This window comes from Delphinapterus leucas, chromosome 9 (genome assembly GCF_059928025.1).
Source record: "Delphinapterus leucas isolate spDelLeu-1000000601 "Yukka" chromosome 9, BTC_Dleu_Yukka2, whole genome shotgun sequence".
NCBI lineage: Eukaryota > Metazoa > Chordata > Mammalia > Artiodactyla > Monodontidae > Delphinapterus > Delphinapterus leucas.
The window spans coordinates 77,235,193-77,245,707 of record NC_143137.1 but is presented as its reverse complement, the minus strand read 5'-3'; the positions used below and the strand labels follow the sequence as shown (position 1 = coordinate 77,245,707).

Here is a 10,515-nt window from a genome sequence, read left to right as displayed (position 1 = left end):
GCTCTAGTTTGTCATATATGAGACAAGAATTTTCTATTCTGTGTGTATTAGTGAGGATTCTTATATTTGGACAGAACATCAACTCAAATTGGCTTAAAAAGTAATTTATTGGTTTATTTAATTAGAAATTCAGAGAACAGTCTGGCTTTAACGATGTCTGTCTGGATCCAGATCCTGGAATAGAAGAAACATCAATTCCTCATTTCCAGGACTTGCTTTCTTTTCCTGTGGCTTCCTTTCAGGCACGATCCCATTCTATTTATGTTGGCATAAATAGGCACAAGAAGCTCCAGGCTTATCTTTAACAATGTACCAAACTCAGGGAAAAAAAGAAGCAAAGTTTTGGGGATCGACTCTGATTTGGTTTAGACTGGATTACACAGTTCCATCTGACTTAATCACCAGGGCCAGAATAATGAAATATGCTGGTTAGCCACATGGTATTTTGCTCATGTTTGGAGATGAGGAGTGTTTCAAGCACAATTCAATCTAATGGAAGTGAAAATGAGAAAGAGAACCAGAGCATTGTTACCAGAAAGGCCACAGAAATTGGTCAGGCAAACACACCAGGCTTTGTGAGAAATATTAAAAACATGATATATATTCAAAGTCACGGTTTACATTTATCTTGGTTTTAAATGCCATAAAAGAAAAATAAACATTAGAAGAATGAAATAAAGTATAACTGATAGTGCATTTCCTCTAATATGAGTAAAAACTATGTATGATGGGATCTGTATAGGTCTATGTTAAAAAAATAAATTCCAGTGAAATACAGCTGTACACTTACTAATACTAGGTATTATTCAATCACTATATTTTTCTACTTTGTTACTTCCATTTTAATAGGCTAGTCACCATAATATTTCTTAAGGGCATTGTATGATACTTAATAGGTTCTAAACAACATTTCCTATTTAATTACATGAATACTGTAATTCCCATCCTAACAATATATTTTCATTTAAGAAGCTGACAGCTTTTTCATTATGAAATAAAATTAATTAAATGAACCCTGATCTAATTATGTAAGTGTTCCTTTTGACACGAAAATTAAAGTTTCTCTTTCAGAATATAGCTGAGAAATAAGACTAAAGAGGTCAAATATTAAAAATTTTGACATCTTACATATATTGTGTTTAATTATTTAACATCATTTAATATTGTGCATTCTGGAGTATGCAATCATTAAGTCTTTTGTGTCAGTATACTAAAAATAAAACAAAGTGAAATAATCTAGTGAGTTTTATTGTACTTAATAATTTTAGTAATTTTTAGTCCTAAAAAAAATGTCTATGACTGTCATCCTCCTGCTGCCAGAAAATTCTCAGCCAGTCTCAATGTTAAGTAATTACCACCATTTTTTTTTTTTTTTGGTCAATTTTGTCAGCAGATGCCTTGCATTCAGTTAAAATATGTGATATTTAGAGAAATGTTCTCTTTCATTTTCTTCTACTTAAAGAAAAATTAGAATGTCTTCTTAAAACAGATCACATTGTGAATTTCATGGTACTGAGAAACCAGTTATTTCTCTACTGAGGTTAGTAAAACCCTTTATTTTCACTACCTTCATATTTGTCCTGTATTTATTTTAAAACATTAGGTAGCACCCACACGATTTGAGTACTCAGCTACTCAAAATTTGTTAATGCCTCCAGCATTCTGTTATTGCCTTTGGTATTTGAAACATTTAAAAAAGAAGAAAGAGCATATAATGCTTGCATTCGTCTAGCAAAGATGAATCATGTTTATATATCAAACAGAACAAATAAATCATATACCAAAAGAACTACTTTGGAAATATGCACTGAAGAGTAGAATTTTTCTTAATGATCTCATGATATCCCTTCTAAAAAAAGCAACCTGATACGACTTTCATTATACCTTCTGTCATGAAAGTAATAGGACACATGAGTATTTAGACTACTTGAGTGTTTAAACTACCACATGCAAACTATTTGTTTCTCCTTTAGGAATATGATATTATCTTTCCACATTATGAGAATGATGAATGCTGTCTCTTCTCTTATGTGTGTGTCTTAAATGCATATGTCTCCTCTGATACAGGTGTTCTTAAATCTCTTTTTTTCCCCTGTAACAGATAAAATGAATTTGCTGATGTAAATATTATATAAACTGTATTGAAAAACTATTTCTCCCAGGTATGATGTCAAGAACTCTCCATGATTCTTGATTTCTGTTACAAAACTTCAAGATATGAATTACAATTTGTTTTACATATGAGGAAACCAAGCTTCACAGAGGCCAAGCAACTTGTCTAAGTTGAATTACTAAATCCTGGAATTAGGTGATAAGCCAAGTTTCGCTGGCTAAAATCTACTTTCTCTCATGTGCCATCTTTCCTTCTCTATAAAATAGTTGCCTGTATTAAAAAAGAAGAAAGATGTCAAGTCAATAAACTAAAAAAAGATCAAACTAAACCTAAAGCAAACAGAAGTAAGGAAATAATAAAAATGATTAGAATGGGAATTAATGAAATAGAAATAGGGGAATATTGTAAATCAACAAAACCGAAGATTGATTTTTGAAAAGATTAATAAAACTGATAAACCTTTAGCTAGTCTTACCAAGCAAAGAGAGTAAGAGAGCAATATAGCAAGGGAGAGAAGACCCAAATTACTAAAATTTTGGAATGTAAGAGGGAAACTCATTACTAATATTACAGAAACAAAGAGGAATGCTATGAAAATAAGGTCATATTATTAAAAGTGTACCAACAAATTAGATAACTTAGATGAAATGGATAAATTCTTAGTAAGTTACAAACTGTAAAAACTGACTTAATAAGAAAGGTAATCTAAGTAGATTTAACAAGTAAAGAAATTGAAGTGAAAATTACAAAACTTCCAACAAAGAAAAGGTCAGGCATTGGTAGCTTCATTAGTGAAATCTACCAAACATTTATAGAAGAATTAATAACAATCCTTCTCAGACTTTTCCAAAAACTAGAGGAGGAGGGGACACTTCCCCATAGATTCTATGAGATCAATATGTACCCTAATACCAAAACCAGACAACACATCATAAGGAAAAACAAAACCAGAAACTACAGTCAGTACTTTTCAGACACAAGAATTCTCAACACAATACTAGCAAACCAAATCTAGCAACATAGAAAAAGGATTATACAGCATGATGAAGTGAAATTTCACCCAGAAATGCAAGGTTGGATTAACATTTGAAAATCAATCAGTGTAATGCACCATGTTAATAAAGGACAAAAATTTGCATAATTATCTAAATAAGACTCAGAAACAAATTTTGACGAAATCTACACCTTTAAGTGAAAAAATAAGAGAAAGCATTCAACAAAATAGGAATAGAAGTGAACTTCATTCTGATAAAAGGACGTATGAAAAATCCACAGCTAGCTATGGGGGAATGACTGAATATATTACCTCTGAGATCAAGAATGGGATAAAAATGTGCTCTCTCGTCACTTCAGTGCACAACTGGATTTTCTAGGCAGCGCAATTAGACAAGAAAAATAAAAATTAAAATGGTCCAGATTGGAAAGGAAGAAGCAAAACTGTTACAGAAATGCAATGAGATCTAGATATGATCTCATATATCGAAACTCCTTAAAAATCCATAAATATCTATTAGATGTTACATATGAGTTCAGCAAAGTTGCAGGATAAATATCAATGTATTAAAAAACCAATTGTTTCTCTATATACTAGCATAAATAAAATTACGAAAACAATTTTACCTGCAAAAATGCCTAAGTGCAACTCCTAGGTAGTATGATAAGCAATTGTTTGGTTTTGTAAGAAACTACCTTACTCTTTCCAGTTGCATACAATTTTAGCAGATTTATTTTTGGAATATCTATTACAGGCTAGGCTTATTTCAGGCTACACTTCTAGGAGCTTGAAGAAAGGCAATGCACAAAACACACAACATTCCTTTCCTCATATAGTACTCATTCTCATTGGAGGAGATAACCAATTAATAAAATAAATAAGTGAATAAAATATATTGGATCTTAAAAAATGCAATGCAGAATAAAAGACAAGTGCGGAGAATAAGGAAGGCTGGAATTTGGGACCCTTTTTATAGGGAGGACAAAGAAGACCTTTGGGAGAAGACACTGGTGGAAACTCATCTCATGTATTATAAAGTTTTAAAACTTTATATTTCCTGATGCTTCAATATCCCAATGAACTTTCTGTGAGCACCCTGCCCAGGTAACCAGGTGCAGCACTGTGATAAGGCTGGTCCTGCCACAAGTTCCCCTTCTCACTCTCCTTGACTGTGACTTCATGATATTCACAGGTACCCATGAAATCCCCTCAAGCCTTTTCCTTGTATTAATATATTCCACCCTGCCCCCCAACAAAGGCACTTGCCCACAGGTCCTCATTCTCTCTTGGCTCCTTGGAACTCCTGCCATATGGCACCCTGCATGTGTCTCCCCTTCCAGGACCTGTGGGTATGAAAAATCTCTTTCACTCACATGGTGCTATTCCATGATCCTAGCTGACAGATCTCCCTAAAATCCCATTTAAGTCCTTACAACACACCTGGGCTATTTGAAGAAATCACATTCCAGATATTCCTTAACAAGTATGAAGTTAATTCCTCAGAAAGCATAGGAGCAGGGCCCTCCTGGCCACTAGGCACTGTAGGCAGAGTGTGGAGACCCCACGATATTTTTTAGGGACCCATCAAATTTTTACTATTTAATTTCTTCTAAAATCAGAAAAAGTGAATGTATTGAATAAAGAACTTTTAATAATAGGGGAGGGGGCTGGGAGAGGGTTGAATTGGGAGTTTGGGATTAGCAGATGCAAACCAGTATATAAAGAATGGATAAACAACAAGGTCCTACTGTTTAGCACACGGAACTATAGTCAATATCCTGTGATAAACCACAATGGAAAAGGATATGAAAAAGAATGTATATATGTATAACTGAGTCACTTTGCTGTACAGCAGTAATTAACACAACATTGTAAATCAACTATACTTCAATAAAAAATAAATTAAAAAAAGATCATATAACTATAAATCCAGCCTGGATTATATTCCTCTTTTTAAAGCCATAAAATATAATTTTTAATTTTTTTTATGTAGAAAGGGGCCCATGAAGACAAATGTCCCTATGCCTAGAACCGGTAGGATGCAGCCTAGAAAGAAGGTGAGTGCATGAGGGGAGTGAGGTAGAGAGAAATTCAAATAGTTGGGAGATTACTGGGAAAGAGCACAGAAGTCCTTAAGGCCGTATTTACACTTGAGCTTTTACCCTGAGCGGGATGAGAAACAATTAGAGAATTCTGAACATAAATAAACATTTTAAAAGGATCGTTATTGCTGTGCTGTAGAGAGTAGATGGTAAAGGCAAGTGGATTATTGAAGATACTGGCAAAATCAAAGTGAAATCATTCTCTGGCAGAGGTGACAGGAAGTAGTCAATTATTGAATGCATTTATTAGTGTCCAACATCCAGAAATAGCAAGACTAAAACCACCAGATCACTAAAATAGTAATTAGCAAGAGTTTATTGTATACATATAACAGTTTGTGAACTGGGAGCTCTCAAACCACCATGGGAATGAGGCTCAGAGGTATTGCTATAGGAGAGCTTATACAGTGAAAAAGTAGAGGCTGCTTATTCTGTACAATGATGGGTTATAGCATTAGAGCTTCCCTAGTGATAGTGGATTGTTTAAAAGTGGACACCACTTGCCAATTTGGGGGAACAGCTTAAGTTTCATTTATGATTTTCAGAGGCATTTGCAAGAAGTCACCGAAGTTTTGTTTGTTTTGTAAAATATGCTAAATTAAGTTTTGCTTATGTGGCCTAATTGATTTTGTCTGTTTAGGGAATTTTCAAGTCTGGCCTCTATTTTGTACTTAACTTTAACTTAAGTTAGAAGTAAAAGGATTTGCTAATTGTTTGAGACTGGAGGCATAAGAGAATGAGCATGTAGACGGATGTACTTAATTCTCCCAACCAAAAGGAAACTGGGGTCAAGTACTATCTGCCTGCTTTTAACGTCTCCAGTAAAAGGCCATAGCTTCGCTCCAAAGATTCTTATTGTTAGTGTCAGCTGCTTCTTCTATATTCAGACAAGTAAGTGAAGAAATGTAAACAAAAAGTATGATAATGACTGAATAGTGACAATGACGGCCGCGTAGAAATTTTGGTGTTTTCTTTTCTCCAATCAGGAGACCTTTTGTATGTTAGGGTCATTTACTCTTTAGTTACCCATGATGGTGTTAGAAGCAATTGCAGTGAATACCGATGTTGTCAGCATTAATGTCTATGCCAATGACTTTCAAACAGATAAACAGTGCCGTCACTGCAGAGGGAATGAGATTGCGGAGATGAGAAGTGCATGATGGGCGTATCCCAGAGGGAGTAGCTAGGAGACAAGGTGGTGATGGGGGAAAAGGAGCGGGGTGTCATGTGGAACAGACCAGTAGAATGCCTGGTAGTATCTGAACATTTTTCTGAGGATGGGTTGGCTCCATTATAAGTAATGGCCCACTATCGGCATTTTTAATTAGGTTTTATAGTGATTCTTTGCTCTATTTCATTCTCTTGCCCTCTTGTGGGAGAAGAAAAAAAGTATATGGTATTCAAGTCAGATTTCCAAGGGGAAGAAAAAGAAAAGCAAACTCTCTAAAATGGAGATTGAAGTCACAACTATGGCTTCATTAACAGAATACTCAACAAACTGAACCACAAACAATATTCCGTTTTCTGTAGATTAGAACACAAACTTCTGAAACTTAAAGTTTGCTTGAGAGTTGTTGGAAATGGGAATTTTTCCCAAGAGATTATGAATTTACATTGTTTTCTGGTTAATAATGGAAAGCCAAGTGGAAAAATAAAAATCCTCCAAGGGCTGACACTCTTACGCCTAACCCAATCAGCAGGATAAGAAACTTCTATTGTCTTCCTGTAAATTGGTCTGTTCTAATTATAGCTCAAAGGAATTATCAGGGAAACTCCTGGAAACAGTAATTAGTCAAAAAAGATTGAGATGCCCCATCAAACATTTTAGTTTTAAGAAGATATGTTTCATATTTGCAGCCTCCTTTGAACAAGGAGCCCCAGGTGCTGGTGATATAATGAGGGCACTTTATAATACTGGGGCATGTGGTCTCCAAATAAGACAGACTCTAGCCTCTTCTGCCTTTTATGTACATCATTTTGCCAGTTGCTGGAGTTTGCTTTAGTTTCTGGCTTCTCTGTTGACCTGATTAGCTTAACTGAGTATTTAAATTTTATTTATTCATTACTTGCTTCTGCCAATTTCCCAAAAGGATTTCAGGTGAGCTTAACTGGAAGGCCTTTCACAGAACCCTCCGCATTGTTCCTGTTTGTAATTCACAAACCATTAACAGCTCTGTATAGGATGGCCTTATCAGGCCTCTCGAGTTTTGCAGTTTATACATGGTATTTGTATTATTTAATCCTGATATGTTCTCTCTGCATATCTATTTGTAGTTTTTTTCTTTTTCTTTTTTTTTTTTTTTTTTGCGGTACGCGGGCCTCTCACTGTTGTGGTCCCTCCCGTTGCGGAGCACAGGCTCCGGACGCGCAGGCTCAGCGGCCATGGTTCACGGGCCCAGCCGCTCCGCGGCATGTGGGATCTTCCCGGACCGGGGCACGAACCCGTGTTCCCTGCATCGGCAGGCGGACTCTCAACCACTGCGTCACCAGGGAAGCCCCTATTTGTGGTTTTGATGTTTCATTTGGATTCTTGGATTTACATGTTCCGCATATCGACATTTATTTGTTTGAAGGCTCTCACTTATCTGCTACCATTGGGCGTGGCGCGGGGGGAGGCGGAGTCAGCGGAGGCTGTGGAGCTGGGAGGGTGGGAGACTGGGGGTGGGAGGGGCGAAAGCACGAGAGTGAGTGAGTGCGTGGCTGAGTATTTACCCGCATGAGGCAGCGAGACGCTGGGGCTTACGTCAGGCGAGCAGCGTCTCGGCGCCCGCCAGCAGCTTCTCCCGGTCCCCGGACCCAGCGACGGCTTGGTTATGAGGATGCGGGGAAGCGAGTGTCCGGCCCCACACATGGAGGACATGGACCTGCACCCCGAGCTGATGCAGAAGTTCACCTGCCTGGCACCACTGACGAGGACGTGCTTATCTCTGGGTTCCACCAGTTTGCTTGGCTTCCAGCTCAACCCGGCCGGCTATGCCTTTTCCTGCCCATGACACCAACCGGAACTTACAAGCAGCAGTTGGCGCCTATTACGACCAAGAGAGGCCAAACCTCAGTGTGCCTTCTGTGTCCTTTGTTGAAGGTGTCATCATAGGAGAAGGGGAGTCGATACCTCCTGATACTCAGTTTATAAAAACATGGCGGATGCAGAATTCTGGGGCAGAGGCCTGGCCTCCAGGGGTTTGTTTTAAATACGTCAGAGGAGACCAATTTGGACTTGTGCACATGGTGATGGTGAGATCGCTAGAGCCCCAAGAGGTTGCAGATGTCAGCGTCCAGGTGTGCAGCCCGGGCAGAGCAGGAATGTATCAGGACAGCGGCGGATATGCGCGGCCACAGGACTCTACCATGGAAATGTTGTAGGGGTCCTTCTTGGTGTGGAGGTGGGTGGACTTTTAGGAGTAACGCAGCAGCTGTCATCTTTTGAAACGGAGTGCGACACACAGCCACATCGCAAGGTAGAAGGAAACTTCAACTCCTTTGCCTCTCCCCAAAAGAACCGACAATCAGGTGAAACAATTTAAAAGACCCTGGGGATTCCGGTTCGACTCCATCAACAAAAACACATGGGCTCCTGTTCGTCACGACACCAAGCAAGATGGGAGTAGACCCTCACAGGACTCTGTGAATCTGTCCCCCAGCCGTCACGCAAACAGCTTGTCCATAAGGTAGGTGCCCTCGGAGAAGAGGAGAAAGGGCAGGTGGTGGGCCTTGGGATTTGTGATACCCCTTCATGGCAAACCTAGAAGCCTAGAATGTTCTTTAAGACTGCTTAACTCTCCTGCCAATGCAACAGCACAAATACCTACCCCCACGTCCACGTCCTGTGGATATTATTCCATCCACGTTTGTAATTTACTGCTGTCTCTCTGCTCTGGTTTGGGTGTTGAAAGAACCAACTTCTTTACCTTTAGCATTAACAACAAAAAAGTCAAAATATCACCAGTCATTCTTGCAGTGTAAATGCATACTAAGTGTGGAGCAGCAACACAGCTTTGGAATTCGTTCCTACTGTGCTCTTTTTTGGTTTTGGGTGGGGTGTTTTTCCTGAGGTAAAAGACAAGCTCAGTTATTTATCCTAAATGTTGTTGAGCTTCCAGTTTATTTACCTTGTTTGTGTGAGTTTCCAGTTCATTTACCTTGTTTGTGTGTCTTGTTAATAGTTTTCCAGTCTCTTATGGCCCATCGACGTCCTCACTCAAAACCCGGAGTGGTCCAAGTGATATTTTGACTTTTCATGTGTGAGGAATAAGTGAGAGAATTGTTGAGTTAATCATCATTTTAAATATTCTGATTGTTCTAAGACAGACTTCTAGGTGTTGGATTTCTTGATCTGTTTTGTTCCATGCTTGCTGATTAGACAGAGCCTTCCATGCTCTGCTAAGGTGATGATGGTTCCTGGTTGTTGGTTTTGGTTGGTTGAATGAAGCCCTGATGCTGAGAGCTAAAAAAATAAAAAAAAAGTTTTTAAAATGTGTAATCTCTCTGGTCAAAATTATTTAGTACTTGTAATACCAACTTATCTTATTTGATTGGAAGTGCTTTTGGAGAAAAAAGAAAAAGTTTAGACCTTAGCACTCAAGGTAGCATCTGACATAAGTTACCAACTTTACTGAGCTTTCCTTCTGTGAATTTAGACAGGTAAAAGCTGCTGAAACTATTTGTATTCTGTAGTATACATTGTGGTTCTGAAACTTTAACGTAATTTAGAATTTCTTGCACTGCTTGTTAAAACAGAGATTGCTGGTCTCGACACCAAGTGTTTTTGATTCAGTATCAGGTTTGGGTTTGGGAATTTGTTTTTCTAACAAGTTCCCAGGTGAAGGTGATATTACTGGCTTGAGAACTGCTGATGTTGTAGATTACGCCAAAGTTTAAGACAATAATTTTGCTCTTAGAAATTGTCTCTCTGTTGGAAAAAAAGGTACGAAGCCTAAATTTTGATCTCAGTATATTACTCCATGCAAGCTCTTTCTAAGGTACGCCTATTATTGGTGGCTGAAATTGTTTAACATTTAAATTCTAAATACAAAGCTGGTTACTTCTAAGACATGTATTGAGACTATGTACAGAGAGAAAAAAGGCTTATTAAGACAATTCTGTTTACTTCATTGTGCCTGCTGTAAGAAATAGAATCATTGATTTACTGAGTTTTTATGAATAAGCAATACCAGTTGAGAGTAGGTAAATTTAAAATACGGTGTAAAAAATAATATAAAACCAAATGTTTTAACTCCACACACCCAGAGGTAATAATTTTAGCATTTAATTTGCAGATTGTATATGTGTATGTTTTATATATATTT

The 10,515-nt window shown here is 37.8% G+C and overlaps 1 pseudogene; it reads left to right on the top strand.

The window, feature by feature from the left end:
* The first annotated feature begins 7,512 nt into the window (after positions 1-7,512).
* LOC111168871 (protein ILRUN pseudogene) lies at positions 7,513-8,881 on the top strand (annotated as a pseudogene).
* The last annotated feature ends 1,634 nt before the right edge of the window (positions 8,882-10,515 follow it).